The sequence below is a fragment of the Amblyomma americanum genome, chromosome 1 (assembly GCF_052857255.1).
Source record: "Amblyomma americanum isolate KBUSLIRL-KWMA chromosome 1, ASM5285725v1, whole genome shotgun sequence".
Taxonomy (NCBI): domain Eukaryota; kingdom Metazoa; phylum Arthropoda; class Arachnida; order Ixodida; family Ixodidae; genus Amblyomma; species Amblyomma americanum.
The window spans coordinates 162,185,652-162,206,428 of NC_135497.1; the positions used below are offsets into that span (position 1 = coordinate 162,185,652).

A 20,777-nucleotide genomic window follows, 5' to 3' on the forward strand; every position below is an offset into this window, starting at 1 on the left:
TGCAACCCTTCGACTCCACGTTGTTTAGACCAGGGGAAGGTCTTTCGGAAAGCCCATGTGCGTTCGGAACCGCGCTGAGCAATGTGCGAACAAGGATACATATTTATCTTGTTAGGTGAGGATAAATGCTCGAAAATGCGGCGTTTTCGCAAAATTAAAGAAACGGATTGGCCGGGTCACGTGTATGCAAACGGGTTGACTCATTCCCACGTACAGGTGTGTAACAGAGCGGCTTCGTGGCTAACAAAACTAGGAAGTGTGTAGCCGTGCATATCCGCCATCACCCCCAATAACCCTTGCCCTACGGCAGGGAAACGTGACTGCCTTGAAGATAAACGATTTATCAAGCATGAAATGTCTCTTTTTATGAGGAAATGACCTGATGTCTGATAGAAACGGTCGTGTTTCCTCAAGGTGTCGGTTGGACGGATGGATGGATGGATGGATACGGCTGAACCCTTTAAATCGGGCGGTGGCTCAAGCCACCTAGCCATGACTTATGAAATTTTACTCTTCTCTTGATTTTAGCAACCAATCAGATAACCTTCGCTTGGTTATTTCTACCCGCTTAAAATCTACTTTCCCTTCACTGTCCTTAAACCTCAATGCCTTGGATAAATTAGCCCCGCTGCTTTCCACTGTAGGGTGAAGCCCTTTACAGAAAAGTATCAAGTGTTCAGCCGTTTCCTCCTCCTCTCCGCACACAATGCACAAAGTGTCTATCTCCTGGTACCTGACTCCATACGTCTTAGTCCGCAAAACTCCAGTCCTGGCCTCAAACAACAAAGAGCTTCCCCTACAATTATCATAGATATTTTCTTTGGCAATTACCTGCTTAAAAATCCTGTATGTTCCCAGTGTTGATTTCATCAGCATCCCCGTTTTCCAACAGCTCTCTCTGTTTCTTTAACATTTTTCTTAACCGATAACTGCTGATTTGCCACCCCCCCCCCCCCCCCCCCCCCAACTGCTGTCCAGATATTTGCTTGTCAATTTTCTAGTTCGCTTTCTCCATTTCGTGTCAACACTCTTTATATACAGGTATCTGAAAACTTCCCTAGCCCACTGCTTTTCCTCCATCTTTCTCAATCGTTCCTCAAATGCTATCTTACTGCTAGCTTCTCTGCTCTCAAACAACGCCCATCCCATACCACCCTGTACCCCCTGATTTGGTGTATTGCCATGTGCTCCCAAAGCTAGCCTCCCTACTCCCCGTTGTTTAATTTCTAACCTTGCTTGAACATCTGGTCTCATGCACAGGACCGCATTACCGAAAGTCAGGCTAGGAACCATCACCCCTTTCCAGATCCCTCTTACCACTTGATACCTATTGTAATTCCAGCGTCCTATTTTTCATGACAGCTGCATTCCTACTAGCTTTATTCATTACGTATTTTTCATGCTCTGTCAGATACTCAGCACCGTTATTTATCCACACCCCAAGATACTTGTTGCAGTGTCGGAGGAAAACCGCGCCCCTGGTGGTGTTTGCGGCTGAGCGGGCAACCCAAGTTTTTAGGCAGACTGGGCTAGTTGGTTTTGCATATTAATGGAATGGCAACGCACAAGCAAAAACAGACAGCTTGTGCACTGCCATTCCATTAATTAGTTCAGTCGAACACGCAAATTCTTTTAGATAACTATGCCCGCATTCTATACAGTTAGTAGAGCGTCGCTTCTTTGGCAGGCCTTCTCGCTTAGTAGTGTTTTCCCCTCAATGATCACATTTAGCTTTAGCACTGAGCGATACCGCACGTCGCTTTTTTGCTCCATGTATCTCTAGCTGAGCGTTAACGCGCCGCGGCGCTTTATGCCTCGCAAATTTCGTCGTCGAAAAAAAAACAAAAACGTCTCAGTCTTTAAAGCTACTTCAGCGTCCCGATATTTTATTATTTTTTTACACAATGACCTTAATGAGCTTCTGAACACAGTTTTAGCACTGAACTTCTTCTAGCTCCCACAATCAGCAGACTGAAGCAAAATCTTCCGAAATTCGTTTGATGCCGCGGCCGGCAACATTGTTTTCCTTGTTTTTAATGTATTTTTAAATAAACCACTACTACTACTCAGAAAACACAAAGAAACTTTGCAACCAAGTGCGCAGAGAGGGATTGTAACCGACCCCGCCACAAATAGGCATTCTTTGTTTCGTACGCTTCGTAACACTTCATAGCGCCTTCGTAGCCCCAGCCATGGTATCCCGCGCTATGATAAGTACTTGCTGGAAGAAGTTACCTATACCGGTTAGTTCTCCGGTTAACAGGGGTCGTGCAGTGAAAGCGTACGAGTGATTAACGGTAAAGTAAGACTCATCTTTGTCACCCACAGCAGCCTTTATGTAGCCGTAAAAAAAAGGCGAGAACCCGACCTAGACATCCGTAAGTAGGACCGCATTGCAGCGCGCTAAGAAGGGAAGGCTATAAGGTACTCTGAGCCTGGTGCACAGAGCAAGATTCATAAGCAGCAGAATATGACCGCCCGTAAAGCAGCGAAAGCAGTCAGACTTCAAGCGCGCTGCCAAACTGAAAGAGAAGCGGCTGATGGTGCCGGCTCCTGAAGATCCAAAAGCTGCCAATGGCCAGCATGAACAAGTCACTCGGGCGATTAATCTGGTGGAGCATCCCGAAACCGTACACTCTAAACATGAATAAGCCTATATGGGAGTAAGAAAGGTGTAAGCTGTCCTTTGCCAAGTCACTCCAAGATATTGCGATAGAGGGCAGCTTACTCCGTATTCGTGTTTAGAGTGTAAAGACCAAGCCGATACCCGAGAGCAGATACCACAATATATGAAGCGCCTTGGAATGTGCCACATCATTCTTGCAACTTCTTTCATGCTTATGTCAAACACTCGGCAATGAGACGACTATTTCTCTTTTTTTTTGCTTTTATTTTCTACGCATAAAACGACCATCAAGGTTTAAAGATATTTGGAGTGGCATATGTTCTTGCAATGAATGTATTTTACTCGTTCACACTATATTGGTGGAAAACTAGACCAAAACTAAATGCAGGTGGAAAAGTCAACCAAGCAAAGAAACTAAACATGGCGGTTAAAATTTTATTTCACCTTAAAAGGGACGCTATAACATTGATACATCACGCATCCTCACTTTTTTCACTGTAAACGCACTTGACGGGGTTCAGTATCGAAGTACTCGAACTCGAACTTCTTGGATTCCGAAAATGATTTTATGGACTTAACCTTTTGATCTCACCATTCCAAATCATGAACAGCTCCTGCCATCTTGCCATTCCCAGCAGTTGCACATCGGACCATCCTCCCACGGCAAAAAAAAAATCGCTGCTGTTAACCCCCGTATTATCACCTGTAATTGTCGGAATAACGCTTCCTAATGCCAACATGCCTGCTACGAGCGACAGCTGCGGAGTGGGAGCTCCTTCGGATACAGACATTTTATCCGCTCAAGCCTCTCAAGTGAGGGTCAAAAGTACCACAATCAGACCCGTGATTTCCCTTGGATTATAATTTTGAACTCATGAATGTCGGAACATTCAGAGAACCTTTGTTTTTGAGGTCCCACTTCAGACACCACGTGTGATGACCCCACATACAGCGCGGGTCCACACGGGATGGAGAGAGAAAGAGACACCTCTAGACTCAGTAAAAACATAACAAATATACTGAAGAATTACACGTTAACAAATACATGATGCAGAGGCTGTTGTGTCCAAGCTTAGATGTCGCTGCGAAGGAACGGAGGGACTGCGGAGTAGATGTTGTTGATCGCTCAGGCTTCTCTCGTCAGCAACTGCCTGGCTTTTCATCGTTTTTCTTTCCGTCAGTTCGGACAATCCCTTTTTCCAGGAAGCATTGTCTCCTTGGCCCTCCTCTCATCAGTGCCGGCGACTGTAGCTATCACTCCCCCCCTTCCGCGTTTCTTACGAGGACGTGCACTGCAGTCAGTACAAGCGATTCACAAAGTTCAAGCACATTCGGGTTCCCACAAAGGGAAGGTGTCACAGGAGAGAGCAGCCTTCCAAGACCTCGCACTGCAGTCCCACAGTTCAAGGGCGTCCAGTGTCCCACAAAAGGAAGACGTTGCCGAAGATAGTCACCTTCCGAGAACGTGCAACGCACTGTCACATAGTCATGGATGACCACCCGATCCAACAGACAGACAAAATGAGCGTATTAGGCCTGCGGTTACAAAAAGGAGGAAAACACAGTCACACATCTCACTAATGTAACGAAACAAGTTTGCAAAATAATAATCAGGATAACAAACAAAACAAGGGGGATCAAGGAACAAGACATAATATGAATAGTGACAGCGCTCATCAGCCCAACCATTATAAAAAATCAACCAAGAGCAAAAATCAACTAAAAATCAACCAAAATCAACCAAGCCTGATTCGCGAATTTCACACGCAGAAGAGCGGCTGTAGCACCAGCAGTCAGCTCAGACTTGTACCGCGATATTCAAGGGATCCCCTGAATCAGGGAGCCACTGCACATGCAGAGATCGACCTCGACGGATGGATGGAAGGTAGGAGCATCCCCTTTGAAACGGGGTGATGGCAGTTGCCACCATGATCGGCTTTTTTCCCTTTATTTTTGTTTAACTGTGTTGTATGTAGATATTCAAACTCGCCATTTTCTTTAAATGCGTCTTCCTACACTTCTTATGTCAGCTGTTTACTTTTGAGCCACTAATTGCTTTTTGCTAATATCCACCACAGATTTATTTACATCACCATTGTTATCTCTAAACCCTACGGCCTCAGGAAGAGCGACTGTGCCTGCATCGACATCAAGATGGATACCATCACATTTCAGTATGAGGTGTTCTATTGTTTGTACATAGCTGCGCGTTCCAAGACACCCTGACCTAGCTTTAAAGAGCAGGGCACTGCCTCTTGAGTTATCATACAACGCTTCCTTCCTGATCTGCCTTTTCCAGTATCGATATTGTTCTACACTATGCTTCTCTTGCATTGAATTTATCCAATTTTTGCCTTCCACGTTTTTAACCTGTCGTTTAACGCTCTTTCCTTCTCCGTGCTCACGTCTGGCATACTTACTGGTGAGCTTCCTAGTTCTTTTTGCCAATTTGAGTCAACACTCTTCCTTTATAGGAATTTAAATACCTTAGCTGCCCACCTGTTATAGTCCAATTTCCTCAGCGTTTTTCATATAATATTTTACTCTGATCTTCTCGTGCTTCGAACGACGCCCAGGCCATATCCCCCTGTACTGCCTCATTTGTGGTTTTCCCGTGGGCACCTATAATAGGGTACAACTTAAAAAAAACAGCAGTTGTTAACACTGGGCCATGGTCTGCGGCGTACTGTATTACTCCGCTAGCCAGCAACAAAAGTAAACAAAATCATCATTTTAACATCAGACTTTATTAAACAAGCCAGGTAAGAAAATTATAGATCTTATAACATTTTTACCATGATTACCTTATTGTTTAGGTGACAAGAGAAGTTTTAACAACGGTCTACGTTTTTGTCGTGGAGGAATTCTGTGCATCGGTCCTAAATGTGGGCGGAGCTTCACTGCAGACTTAGGTCGTATACGACTATAGAGCTAATCTTTCAACACATTTCTGATTTACTTCTAATCGAGACTGAACTTCTGCCCTTAAGCATAGAACCGCATTCCCGAAAGTAAGCGGACAGTACTATTATTCCTTTCCAAATACCTCTCAGTACTTCATATTTGTTGTACCCCCATAATGCCCTGTTTCATTATCCCGGCATATCTTTGCCCTTTTGCTATAAGAGAATGCTCGTGCTTTTCCGTGTACATCTGCCCTTCATTTACCTATACCCCGAGATATTTGTATTCGGCCACTCGGAATATTTCATAGCCTTGTATTGTAAGCACCTGATCAGTTGTATTGTTGAAAATCATCACACCTGACTTAGTTGCGCTAAAACTGAAACCTAGAGCGTCTCCTTCATCTCCATAGCAATTAACCAGAGTTTGCAAATCTTCCTGGCTATCTGGTAACAGTACAATATCGTCCGCATACATTAAATCTGGCAGTCGTTGCTAACCATCCTTTCCACCCAATCTATATGACAGATTATAACCTAGATTGCTTCCTTGTAGCCTTCTTTTCATATTTATCATATAAAGCATGAATAATCAGCTGTGATAGAGGACAACCTTGCCTTAATCATTTGTGTACCTCGACCTGGTGTCGTACTCTCAATCCCTTTCCACGTTACTGCAATTTTATTTTCTCAATATATTTCCTGTAGAAAATCAACTACCTCGTGATTGATACCTTAATCTTTTAGTATGTTTCACAGGAGTTCCCTGTTCATGTTGTCGTATGCACCGCTTATGTCCAGGAAGGCTAAATACAGAGGTCTGTTTTCTGCCTTAGCTATTTCTATGCATTGGGTAAGCACGAACAGGCTATCATCTAATCGCCTACCCTTTCTGAACCCGTTCTGAAATTCTCCGAGTATTCTGTTACTTTCTACCCATGACTGCATTTTGAATTTCACCACCTGCATCACCAGCCTGTATATAACTGATGTTAGCGTAATCAGTCAGAAGGATTATAAGTTCATCTTATCGCCTTTCCCTTTATAAATCAAGTTCATTTTACTCTGTTTCCAGCTGCGGGCCATTTGCTTATTTGTTATGACTGCCTTCAATGCTTTTATCAGCATTTCCTTGCCTCTCGGGTCAGGTTCATTAATCAGCTTGATTGGAATTTCGTCTATCCCTGCGGATGTGCATTTTGGAATAGTTGCTTCCGCCTTTTTCCAGTTAAGACTGGTCAGTTCTAAGCTTTCTATTATGCTGTCCAGTGTTGCTCCCTCATTTGGGGAGATTACCCTATCGTCGATCCTAAATGACTCAGCTATAACAGATGCAATGTAGTTCACTTTAAACATTTTCCCTCAGCATCTTGAATTCGTTTCTGCTTTCTTTGATTCGTTTTACCCAGCCAGCTTATATGGTTCCAGAATTTTCTTGGCCCCCTTTTAGTTCCATCGCGAACTGCAGCCAGCCAGCGATCAGAGGACTGCTTTATTTTAGCCTGGACGAGGACCTGCACTTGCTGTTTCTTTTGTCGATAAGATTCCCATTGTTGGCCTATTTCCTCTTCAGATAACTACGCCCTCTTTGCCTCTCTGCGTTCCCTTGAAGCCAACCGTCGTTGTTCGATAGCCTCCCTAATTTCCTTATTCCACCAACTTCGTGGCTTCCCCATTCCTCTCCAGTGGTTTACTCCTTTTACTTGTTTTATTTTTGTACTAATGAGTAATTGTGACTCATTATAAACCCACTTTTCCATGGGGCGTTTCTCTATTGCTTCCTCTATGCCGGCTTCTATCAGCACTATTTGTACTCTTTTTGACTTCTCTGCATTTCTATTTTGAGCAGGGCTCCGAACTGTAGACTGATACGCTTATGATCACTTCCCACGCTGTACTTCCCCTCTTCGTCTATTTCTATTAATGCAAGCTTGCTGTAGATCCCCTGCGACATTAAGCAGTAGTCAATGGTCGTCTCCTTGTTACGGGATTCCCACATGATTTGTCCCTCACACTTAGCTTCTCTATTTACAATACCTAGGTTGTGTCGCTCACAGAAGTCTAGCATCAACTTCCCGTTACAATCTGTGTATCCATCCAGATCCTCGATGTGGCCATTCATGTCCCCCAACAGAATAATATCGGCGCCTTCTCCAAACTGCTTTATATCGCCATTGAGACACTTAACTAGATCCTTGTTTTCTTGTCTGCATTTCTCCCGTCCCTAAATAGACTACTCCTAACCATGTCGTTTTACCGGCAAATGTACCCGATACCCAGACATGTTCTTTGTAAGTTGACTTTATTCTTTGCCAATTTGTTCCTTGATGTATCAGCATACCTACCCCTCCTACACTTCCTCTCTGTTGTTGTTCTGTTGCTCCCTTCCCAGACGTAGCCATCAATAAACGGTAGATTTTCTAGATACCTGAAATGTGCCTTGCATAGCGCGTACACACCTTCTTCTTCATCCTTTAACTGCTGTTCTATTTCTAACCATTTCGCTCTTTCTACTGCCTTGCATGTTTATGTACTAAACCTGGTGTTAAATTTCTTTTTAGTAGTTTTCTTCCTGGACCTAGTAGTGGTCATTTTGTTCATAGTGGCTCAGCCTTCATCGTTACACTTTCTACTTCAATTCCACCTACACCTACACCCCGAGCCGCCGTGGACCCCCATCATAAAAAAGCTACTGCCCGGCCTGCTAGGCACCAGCCGATCTACGCTCCTAGCCTTCCACTAAAATGGATGCCATCTCTTGTAAAGCATCTGCCAAAGTCTGCTCTATGCACTTTCCTATTTATGTCTGCCACTTCAAAGCCCTTCTCCTGGCTTAACTTCCTTATCTATTGATTAACAGCCACAACGTAATTGGCAACACCTTGCCATTCCGTCCTTGCACCTCCGGCACTGTGCACACCACGATCTGCACTTGCTGTGCTATCACCTTTATATCGTCAACTTCATTACTTCTCTCCTCTAGTTCTGCGGCTTCACCAGGACATCATTTAGCCCCGCCGCTACCACTACCAAATTTCACTCTGCAACATTCTCAGAAAGTTTTCTTTTTGTCTTTCTCAGTACTGCATCCATTGTCCTGCCTGGGAATGCCCCGACTGCTACCCGCTTACCCCCCTTTACATGCACCATTATAATTCTTTTGCACTTGCTCCTAATTGAGTCACCAATGATAAGTACTAGGGTATTTTCTCGCTCCCTCCTAACTTCTGGATTTTGCTGCTTTTTATCAATGACTATGACCTCATTCCTTGTGGTTAGCTTGTTTCCGTTCTCTCCATCGCCTCCAGACTTCCAAGCTGCCATGTGTGTGCAGCTGTTCCTGCCTGAACCTGCCTGACGAGCTGCCGCGGTGGCTCAGTAGTTATGGTGCTCGGCTGCTGACCCAAAAGACGTGGGTTCGATCCCAGCCGCGGCGGTCGAATTTCGATGGAGGCGAAATTCTAGAGGCCCGTGTACTCTGCGATGTCAGTGCACGTTAAAGAACCCCCCCGTGGTCAAAATTTGCACAGCCCTTCACTACGGCGTCCCTCATAGCCTCAGTCGCTTTGGGACATTAAACCCTAATAAACCAAACCAAACCTGAACCTGCCAGGTATACTTTCCTATTGCTGTCCATGCCAGTGCAGGACCCATCCACGTGGCTGGCACTGGAATGTCCGCCATTGCAGCTTCGCAAGGCGGCGCCAGCCATTTTTGCGTCAACAGCTGACTAGGCTGTTCTTGAAGTTTGCGCTTCTCTGCTCTCTCTACCTGTAGCTCTCTTTCTAGAGCATCCATACATAATGCTAGGTTTGTGTTCGCTTGGTCAGCCCTGTCCAGGCATGCACTTAATACGCAGCATTTGCACATAAAATCCGCCCCTTCGGCCTCCTCTACAGATTCGAACCGCGTTTCCGTCAAATTCACCGACGCCTCACACTCCTTGCATTTAACCTTCAGTTGCATGAGCATCTTAGCAGCACTCGATTATTGCTACCATAAAATGCTAGAATATCAACAGCCTAAAAAAACCACTTGCAAGCACTTCCTCAAATAAAATTCTGCCTACCGCAAAAGCCGATCACCTAGAAAAGGAATAACTACCTGTCTAAACTAGTTAGCTCAGCAATGAGCGCTGCAAATCTATAGCTGCAGGCCAGAAAAGATCTGGCCGTTAGGTCATTGACCTGCTCTTTTGCGAGCAGTTCACCTAACTAGCCTTAATTTCTAAAGACTAGCCTAACTAAAACTAGCCTAGATATAAACTATCAAAATATTAGAGCAAATAACTCGTATATATTTGACGTAGTCACGGCGCTCTTGCAGTCGTCAGTCCGTTCACTCCCGGTCACCATGTGTAATTCGAAGAGCACCGAAACATGCGTCCGCCTGAGGAGGCCACAAGGCGCCATGCGGCAGCCAGTTGTTTGCACCATAAGGATCAATCAGTGTGGGAGCACTGGCGGCACGTGGAAGTGCATCACACTATTATATATCTACCCACTGATGCACGCCGCCATGCTGGTTACTGTGCATGCGCACCGCGGGTAGCGCGGCCTCAGACACCTCGCAGTATCGATCTGAGTGCCACGCTTACGCCTGCTTGAGTCTTTTGTCTTGAGCATGCATAGACCGGCTCTGGCATACGCGCGAGTGCAGGCACGTGGTGCGCATTCGGGGCTTTGATTGCGTGCACACTGCGGTGTCATCCCAGAGGAGGCACGTTGAACCGAAACCACATGAAGAAGGAATTCTGGAATCGTTATTTGCTCGAGACAAATAGTTCAAGATTTCGAATACCAAACATTCGGATAAAGTTGAATATCGAATACTTTACTATTCAGCCGAATATTGGAATTTATAGAATATTCGCACAGGCTACACAGAATCCAACCGATACCACTTAAAGCTGACATTGCAAAATGACAATCTACCAGTGAGCACAAGGATGTAAATGCAAGGGCAAGGGCATGACAACACGGTTACGTCAGACATGGGCAGGGTCCAGTTGACCCCAATAATATTGAGCTTGGTTTGATTGAATTATGTTGTATACAGCACCCTTGTATAATGGCAAAAAGGTCCGCTGAAACTTGCTCAAGGTGCGAAGGTGTACAGTCAATAAGGAATAAAAAATCGTCAACATATCTAAAAACTTTTACCACACATGAAGCGGCAAGTTGATCTTGAAGAATGCTATCCAAGTGTGCAAGGTATAGGTCGCTGAGTACAGGGGCCAAGCAGGACCCAATGCACACTCCGTTTTTGAATATGAGGGGTGCCCTGCCAATTAATTAAGGTGGAGTGGAGATAGAACAACTAAGATAAACTAAGTGCCATTTGCAAAAGAACCCTGCCCGCCGAACAGCGTCCCCCTTATCCGCAGTGTAACATTCCTGTGGGAAGCAGTACGTGGGACAGTCCGGTAGGTGCCTCAACGAAAGGTTTCGTGAACACAACAACATGAAGTCGTTAACGGGCAGCAACGTGGCCGTGCACTGCAAGGAGTGCGGGTGCGTGCCATTTCTGGATAAATGCTCTGTCGCTGCCAGAAGCAGAGATAAATTAACAAGAGAAATCTTTGAAGCTACACAGATAGCTACTTTGCGTGATCTGTGGGTCCACGAGCCTTCTATATTCTTATCGAAACATGAATTGAGATTCCTAGGTTTACAATAACCTTTATCTTCTTATGCTTTTTTTTTCCTTAGAATTTTTTCCTTAGAATTTTTTCCGCTTCCCAGCCTTGGTGCATGCGCTCGGTCGTTAGGCTCAGGTCCCGGTCAATACGGTTTTGTGTTTTTCCTTTAGTCGGAAGTTAGCGCTCGTGCTGTGTGTTGTCTTCGTCCGTCGTCTTGTTTTCGCGCTGCTTTTCTCATGGATTACCTTTACTTATCATGCGTTCCTATTTGTGTTCCGATGTCAACCGTTCCGTATTATATTGAGGTGTCTCAAATTTTTACTGATCATGTATAGTGCCTTGTTTCCCCATTTTTGCGTGTCCCCCTTTAAATTTGATCTTGATGTTTTGCCGCCCCCCTTACACAATGCCCTACGGGCCTGTAAGGTATTTCAAATAAATAAATAAGAGTATCTTGGAGTCTTCGGTTTCATATGGACCTGACCCAGCCAGCTTGCGCTTTCCATGTATTCGAAGATCGACCAGATACTCCAACCATCGACAGCATAGCTGGTTGTCTTCAGCGTGTTGCCACTTGTCACGTTTCACCTTCACAGTCTAGCTTTCTTTCCTTCTTTTAGGATCTCTCGGATATGCAAACATTCTCTAGCCATTTTGGGAGTGCTTTGTGCACGCAACACCCCGGCATGTCATCCCCGTCTTGCGGCCAAGAATAATTGCAATCGACAGGAAGCAGGCCGCCGCACGTACAACTGACGCAGGAGGGACAGGGAGTGGGCACAAATATGGTGACCACCCTCGCTGAGGCGGCACTACAATGCGGCAGTGACACTTTCAAATGATGCCCTCACCCTCTACGGAGGGGCGGATGCATGCGCCCCCATCCACCGCTCGGGGGAGCGACTGAGCGGACGACTCCAGCGTTCTGACTGGCGTACTCGTCACTGTTGCCCGTGCGGCAGCACAGGCGTGTGCCTATTATGTGCTGTGGCAAAACATGGATATCTCTTGCCATACGAATACCCACACATTGATATTGTGGATCACCAGAGACATGCTTAGCTGCGAGGTTTTTCGTAGAAGGTAAAACCGCGATCGGCTTGATAGCCATGGATCTAGGCATGGCCCACCTTGACATCCGCGAACGACGTCACAAAAAACTTTGCAACACCGCAGGCGAGGTTCTGAAGCATCGTTGCGGAAAACGATTAACGTTTGCGCTACTTCCACTTCAGAAAGTGAAAAAAAAGGCATCACACCGCGATCGTGAGTGACACACCTCATTCGATTGCTAGTTGGTTAGACTCCACTGAAGACTAAGATTTTTGCCCCCTAATATATGAAGAGTGCCCCCATTTAAAGTTACGCTATACCCAAACAAGCAATAACGATTTCAGAACGGTAACGCGATTCGTATTGCGAATTCTCGGAGCCTGGGACTAGAACAAGCTAGGTTAGCAGTACATATTTGATGGTTTCTAATTATAACAGGGAAATTCACATAGCTGAGACCAGGTACAGGTTAAACCATCATTTTTCACACTAGCACATTAGTCTATTACAAGTATTACTAACTGCCATTAATTTGTAGCTTTTCATTAATGCATGCACACTATAGTTCTCTATAAACGATGGCTGTCACTATCATGTAAACAGGCTTCCTTGCTGTCTCCCCACTTAACTGTTACTGCAAAAGACACTTGTCTATTCATCGACATAAGAAGTGCGAGTATGAATTATGCATGCTTTAAAAATTCCATTTTAACACACTGATGTCGAATACGAACACAAATACAAGAGAAAATAATGACATTCCCAGTATTCCAATGTAAAATCAGTTGCAACTGAGCAGTTCTGAGCAGTATTATGACATTCCAAGTATTCCAAAGTAAAATCAGTCGCAACTGAGCAGTTCTGCATTTCACAGAAGAGTGACCATGTAAAAATATAGATTTCTTTCGATTATGTTGTTCAGTCCATTAGAAAAGCCAAAATTTAAACAGCACAGTGTGGTGACAAAGGGGCTAAGCCATGTATCACTGTGCTGAAATGCGTGTGCTGTGCTGTGTTTATTGCACAGTTACAGCGGGCCACCAGTTTTAATTTTTAGCAGCCATTCCTGAGCTCATATTGCAATGAGAATTGCACAAGCTGGAATGCAGCAGTGCAAACAAGCCTGGAGAGTTGTGCTGAGAGCCAGTCAATGGAACACATGCAGAGACAAGCTGGCATGTTGTTTGTACAACTCCAAAAAGTTGTAAAAGTGCTCATGTGAATGAATCAAAGTGGTGGCTTAATAGTTAGTGAAAGGCCATACATGCCTTTTACCTTCAATGTAAACATAACACGAACTGGGAGTTGGTAAAGTGGCTTACATCTCCTGGAAGGCTTCTGGTTGAGGCTCGGAAAGAACACTTCATATATTCAGGGAAACAAGATACATTGACCGTGTACAGTGGTTATCTCAAGCAGAATTTGTAGAAATATATTTACAGGGCGAAAGCTATGTTGTCACAAAATACAATGAAATAAAAAATAAGCATTTAAGTGTGTGTAGAGCATAAATGTATATATTCTCTCGTAAAGCTTTGACTTTTTTCTGACCAGAAAAAAAAAAAAAGGGATCGTAACAGTGATTCTGGTTCCCAAAACAGCATATAAAAGAGAGCATTGTCTGCACAGCTTGTCATGTATAAAATTTTCGGAACATGCTAGCTTTGCTTATTAACAACATCTTCTGCAAAGTAAAGCTTTATTCATTACCAGTTTGGTTTTCAAACTGCCGAAGTTCCCTTTAGGCATACCTTATGTTAAAATGACTGTCGTTAAACTAAGCTGGTTGAAGACCTTTGCTTAATTTTCTGCTTCATACAGGGAGTGCATGTGAATTTAAACCATGCTAGAAGAGCTGCATGTATTAGGCAAACAAATGTCTTGTTTTGTGGCATCCTTTTTCAAAATAATGCACCAAAGTGATAATGCGAGTTCTCCCCAGTAAATTTGAATTCATGCACATTCGCCCCAAACCCAAGTGCATATTCAATATTGCCCTCTCTCTACACAGCCACCCCGAATTTGTAAAGGTCACGCCCTTAAGGTCTGCCTCAAAATCCTCTGCACATGGTCCAATAAAAGTTTACCACCACCCTTTGCGTTATCCGCGCGCCTGCGGGCCGGTCTCTTGCCAGTCTCGAGCGGAGCCATGCTGCCATCCTTCGGCGCGGAATACGTTGTAAACAGTGAGGGCATTAGATACGAGAGCAGGGGTTTGTTGCGGAACCTTGTCTCTGATATTAAGTGCTGATATTAACCCCTTCGATCCTTTCTGGCCTCCCACGCCTGGCCCAGGTTCTAGCTGTCAAGGCGCGAGCGGGTGCAGCGTACACACCACACATTGCGAGTCGATGGCCTTGAACCAGGTCAACTGCCCTGCTAACATCGATTTACCGCACCTCATTTTAACCTGCCCCGGCACGGCGAGCCTCTGCACCCGCTACACCTCTGACCTACACATTAAAACATACGAAAACTCGACTTGCCAGTGTGTATGCATCTTTAGGCCTCAGACCAACCTTGTCATAATGAACGAACGAATGAATGAACACACCGCAAGTCTCCCTCGTTCCCTTTTGTTAAGTATTAGCGCTATTACATCCTTTCCGTAAGCATGAATCACCGCATGACATTCGCCTACACTTAGTACTTAAGCTAACTTATAAACTGAATTCATTCCGTGCAGTTTCGGTATCGGCAGCTGAAAAGCTGTTGCGAGGCCAGAAGTGAGCACCAGATAGCGTGAGGCATCCGAAAACCACAGAGAAGTTATTTGTTCACTTGCTGCCTTTTCAGCTGCTGGAGCGATTTAGCATAAGAGTTTAGATTAAAACGGCAAAACAGCGGTTATACTGCAGTTTTGCATGTCTCATATGATCTCATACTTGTGATGACACAACCATCCTCAGTCAAGTGAGACCGAAACTACAGAGGAAAAAAACATCGATTTAGCAAGGTTAAAAGAAAATGGTTTTTGAGGAAAGGAAATGACACAGTAACTGTCTCACATCTCAGTGGACACTCAAACAGCCTCACAAGGGAAGGGACGAAGGCAGGAGTGTATGAAGAGAAAGAGGTGTAGTGGAAGGCTCCAGAATAGTTGCGACCACCCGCAGATCTTTCACGTGCACTGACATCGCACAGCACACTGGCGCCTTTGCGTTTCGACTCCATCGAAACGCAGCCGAGTTCGAAACCGAGAACTCCGGCTCAGTAGCCGAGCACCCTAACCGGCGAGCCACTGCGGCGGGTAGCGTGGTTAGGCCAAAAGCGAATTACGTTCGCTAGCACTTATGTTTTGGTTCGAGGCTTGGTTTTCAATGTCAAGTAGGCTTTAGACAAAGATCGGCGAAATGGGTGAGTGAGGGGCCTAAGTGCTAGTGCAACAAAATTCATTTACACTTTATTGAGCGCTTCCTAATTCCACGTGGTGATCCATGTCTACAGTGAAGCTCTGCCCACATTCGGGGCCGCCGCGCAGAATGTCTCCACGACAAAAAAGCAGTCCGTTGTCAAAACTTTTCGTTACCTGAACATGAAGCTAATCACAAGAAAAAATTTCCCTCTAGAATTTTGACACCTGGCTTATTTAATAAAGTCAAATGTTAAAAAGCCAATTTCGTTCCCTGCTGTGATTGGCCAATGGAGTAATACAGGCTGCCGCAGACCGTGGCGCAGTGTTACCAACTGCTGTCATTTTAAATTGTATCCTAATAGTAGGATACAACTTAAAGTAAGATACAAATTTTCCCTTCTGTGTTTTCTTGTTTCAAACGATGCGTTTGACACTAATACTCATGGATCACCCCGTGATATTCACCTACGACGGCTAAATAATTTGTAATTGAATTTGTTCTTGGTGCTGTTTTGGTTTGATCAACCGAACGATGGCTGTGACGGATAGTTGGTCTTTATCACATGAGGCAGGAAAAAAAACCAGCAATACTAAAACTGCTAATACGCCGTTTGTTGTCATTTCAGCACTTGAAGCAGGCTGGTTTGTGTTGAAGTTAATGAATTATATTGCCGGTTTTTCATGCCTCACATGACCTAAAGTCCGACTACACGTCACAGACATTGTTCGGTTGATGAAACTGAAACAGCATGAGAGAAGAAATTCAATTATAAATTATTTAGCGGTGGCAGGCGAATATCATGCGGTGACCAATGTATTGTCTAATGCATGATTTGAAAGAGAAAACATGCAACTAAAATTAATGTCTATAGTCCTTTTTTTGTTCCAAGAACTATGAGGTTTACAACTTAATTCAACAGATCAAAATCAAACCAATTAAATGCAGTATTAAATATGATCATCGTTAACGCATTATGTCTTATTATCAAATTTTATTTGCAAAATCAAGGTTTTTTAGATAATATCTGACCTTTGAAAGATATGCTTGTATGGGTTTCTCCCGGGGTCTTCGCGTGCATCACTTCGCAGACACGGACAATGTTTTCTTTCACCATCGCCAAATGCTAACCAACCATTAGGAGTTATGGCAAAATTGGTCATTCTCTACTTTACATTCATAGATCGCGGGATGTTGTCCTGCCATTCCTGGAGCATGATTAAGTGATGCGCTACCTGTTTCAAAAACAGCCGCCTAGGCTGCCCTGCTCTTCCTAAGCAACCCCTCACGACCAATTAATCCTGCCAAGGTAAGCAGGTTGCAATGACGTCACAAGACTTGTGACCTAGGTGGCAGGTGAGCAAACTGCTTTTCACTCACTACGCCGCCGCCGACGTCAGATTTTTTACAGAACGGGAGCTTTCATGCTATAGAGTTAAATATGAAGCAGTGGGAAGCACTGATGCGTGCAAGCGGTGGTCTGTGCAAGCGGCGGTCTGTAAATTGGGCTGCAGAGGCTGTCAGGCCCCAAGAATTTCCATCCGCCTGACCCTGTCACCCTGTGGAGAGCCTGTGTCTCCCTCTATTTCAACGTGGACTATCTTCACCATTGTGTGTCAGGACAGCATTGGCTGGGCAAGGAGGAAAGTCTCCCTGAGAGGAGAACCGGAAGCAGCGACGGCAGTGCCACCTTGAAGGTTAACGCGAAATTCCGCGGAGCCGGTGAGGGTCTCTTCGGGATCCGGCCAGCATCATGAGCGACTGCAGCCACACGCTCTCGTCCCGCGGAGTGGAAGTGTGGGGTGGAAGACTGTCCTCCGATATTCCCACAACCCTTACCTTCTGAATACATGAACAAATTCTTCAACCACCCCACCACTACAAGGCCGAGCAGCACATCCTTGGACCGCGTGGTCCATTTTCGCGTCATTTTCGGCCCTTGGTAATGTGGTTTGAAAAACAGATTTCTGCCACATTCACTTCTGCTAGAAATGCAGTCATGCTTTTATGGCTCTCTGTCAACATACCACTAGAAAAACACCATTTTACGGGACCGATATTTTTGCTGCAGTTGTCCAAATTTAATATTCCAGCATCCTGCGCATTTACGACACGTGCTTCCGGCAAGGTTTGAAAGATTACACACACGGAAAAATCTCATCAGAGCGCAAATCTATGCTGAAATGGGGCTGCATTTAACCAACCTCCGAACCACTACGCCTAGCCTACAATCTGCGCACGCAGTTTTTCAAGGTGTTTACCACAGAACGAGGTTGCCCTATGGCAGCCCTTCTTAGTAAAAATACATCCCAAAATACCCAGAAGGGTACCCTGATAACATAGAGCTTAATTACGCAGGTTTTTTTTTTTTAAATGCTGCCACACAATACTGTATAAGACTTCGCGGTCATTCGATGCTTTTTGCTTTCCACATGGCTTGTCGCAGCGTCTTCTGTTGTTGCGGCTGCTTCCTGAAAAATGCGAACCAGGGTGTGCACGCGTCACCCAGAGCAGGCATAATTCAAGTTACCATTTTGCCTAGCTTCAGATTTGTGCTACCAATACAAAGTCTACACCTCGATGCTGCCATTACAGTGAACCTCCATTGGCTCAAACTCTCATACCTCGAAATATCGCCAAGGCATAAAGTTTTAAATAAAGGCTGTGCATTGATCACTGGTCATCTCGAAATTTTTTGACCAGTGAAAACTCGAAAAGGCAATCAACTAGCACTTAGCGCAGCCCGTGGCTGCTAAGCGCGTCTGATGCCCTTGGCTCTGTACTACGCAGCTGGTAGCTTGGAGAATTCGCAGCAAAGGCGAAAAGGGGGTTCGTGAAGTTCATGTCTCCGGGTGACAGTAGCACGAACCGAGAACCGTCAAGCGTGAAGGAAGCAGTGCCTCGACACCCCCACCTTTCGGGTAGCGGTCTCAGCAGCGACGATAGCAGCGGCCACTGCCTGTGTCGCGCTGTCTACGCAACCGCGTTTTTTGTCAGCTGAGAGTCTGAAGGCAACAAAACACCCATAATTGATGCTAACAGTCATGACGAGGCTGTTTCCATCGTTCGAGTGAAGTCGGCATTCATGCCACTCTCGCTTGCCTCTACTGTTCATGCTGCCCCGAGCCTCCATTCTCAACCCGACACATCTTCAACCTTCAGCAATAGAGGGTAAACCCGTAAAGATGCGATTACTCTCGTCCTCCTGTGTTCCCCTCTACCAAACTCCTGTGCAACCTGCTCAAGCCACATGATCACCACTGTCCATGAAAGAGTTACTTTGCCTTTATTCCTTACTTCTGAAGATACCAATGCACCTCAGACCTTTTCTTCCCTGCTTCTCACAGACGCATACAAAAAAAGGAAAGTTGTTGCACTGCCATGCGGCTACCTAAGTTAACACACGAGGCACCTTCTACTTTATCTTAGGCGTGCACCTTGTTCAGTGATTCAACAAATTAAATGCAGAAAAAAAAGGGCATAGTAAAAATGGTCAATATTTTATTTTTTTTTTAAGTTAAACAAGCACTCCTAAACAACAACCATTCCATAAACCCGCACGCAGTCCAACTAAAAGAAATCACGTTCGCTCAATTATCGCAAGCAGAATCCAACGTGTGTATACGCAACCAATTTTCTTTTTACAAAACTTGTGTAATGCCTGAACTTCTACAGAACAACTGCAAACACTGCCACATCTCACATACAATTATTTGCTCTCCAAAGAGGAACCAAACTGCATGCTTCCAGACAGCGCCAAATACCATTGCACAGCACTGCAATAGTGAATAACGGCACTTATTTTTTTCAAGTAAGGGAACTCTAGGCTACTGCAGGCTAACCTATAACACTCCTCTTTGCCTTCCCTCTCAATCTTCCTTCTCGTACATTTTAGCACTCACCAATATATATATATATATATATATATATATATATATATATATATATATATATATATATATATATATATATATATATATATATATATATATATATATATATAGGTGTGTATAAATTCTCTCTGGACAGATCATAGCGTTGCACTACACTTGAACTGAACTAAAAGAGGAAATACAAGGAAAAATGCAGGCTATTTACATTATCCCTAATTAAAAGCTTGCAAAGAGTGTTCCCCATAATCGACACCTGCCACAAACACTTGCACAGCTAACACACAAAGCATACCACACCACAACAGCCTTCGGCAGAAGGTGGTGCAGATAAAACACTCATACACCAGTAGCTTTCCAAAACTTCTTTAAAATAGCTTGTAAGGGCAAGCTCTCATGGGCATACTTTTATACATCCACAAGCACTGCTGTCCTACATTTCTCATTTCCATTAAGAGAAAAAAAAAAAAAAACAGGCCAAAGCAGGGACACCAAGGACTTGAAGACCAACTTGTACAGTCATTCCTGTCCCTGGTATGTATGTCCGTTGGATGGAATGGCTAAGCACACCCAGAGCACTGCGGCCTGCTCCTGCTGCTGGCCCCTCATTGTGAGAGAAGGCAAAAAACTACCAGCAGTGGCATCTCAAGATCTGAACTCTAGAGCAAAGTGCACGAGGGAAGGCCGGAGAACATAATAGACAAAAATAAAGGGTTAAAGTGAAAAAAAATGGGGGGGGGCAAATAACGCCACCTTCCACACTATTTCATGCAGCATTTGTGGTATAACTAAATATGTTACCAACAACAAAAAGGGGCAAATTACTAGGGTGATTTGACACACCAAGTCACTGTCGCACAGCCTACCAGACCTTAAAAGAGGTCTGGTTGCAAAGTGCTGCACCTCAAGACGGAGGGGAAAGAAGAAAACAATGACTAATAACTCCTTCAAACCTACAAAGGTTGCACGGTTACTTGGGCGCTTTGGAAGAGGAAGGGAAAGAGGAGCATAGGGATGTAAGGGTAACGTAATGGAAAAATGGCACTTGGCTCCTCTCCTGACTTGTCTAGCAGCTCTCTCTGGCATTTTCCACATTAATTCCCTTCCTCTGCACCAAGTCCCTTTATATGCAGACGTGGCCTCTGTGACGGCCCTCTTGATCTCTCACTCCATTCTCAGCATGAGGCTCCATTACTGGATGCTGTAGCCATCTTGCCAGCCACCACCGAACCCTTAGGAAAGAGCACTGCAATGAGATACCTGCCAAAGAGAACACAGAAACTGCCCTAAATTTTAACAGAAGGTGAAGCA

General features: G+C 44.7%; 1 protein-coding gene across 20 annotated transcripts in view; it reads right to left on the minus strand.

Moving 5' to 3' along the window:
• Positions 1 to 3,045: 3,045 nt before the first annotated feature.
• AP-1gamma (adaptor protein complex 1, gamma subunit) overlaps positions 3,046 to 20,777 on the minus strand; it is a 141,466-nt gene continuing 123,734 nt past the window's right edge. For 12 of the 20 annotated variants that reach the window (XM_077647558.1, XM_077647540.1, XM_077647545.1 and 9 more), the window contains one exon: positions 19,861 to 20,726. The gene's annotated coding sequence lies outside the window, so the exon portion shown is untranslated. Of the gene's footprint in view, positions 4,163 to 19,860; positions 20,727 to 20,777 lie in introns of those variants that run through there. The other 8 variants (XM_077647541.1, XM_077647549.1, XM_077647556.1 and 5 more) reach the window with 6 other exon arrangements.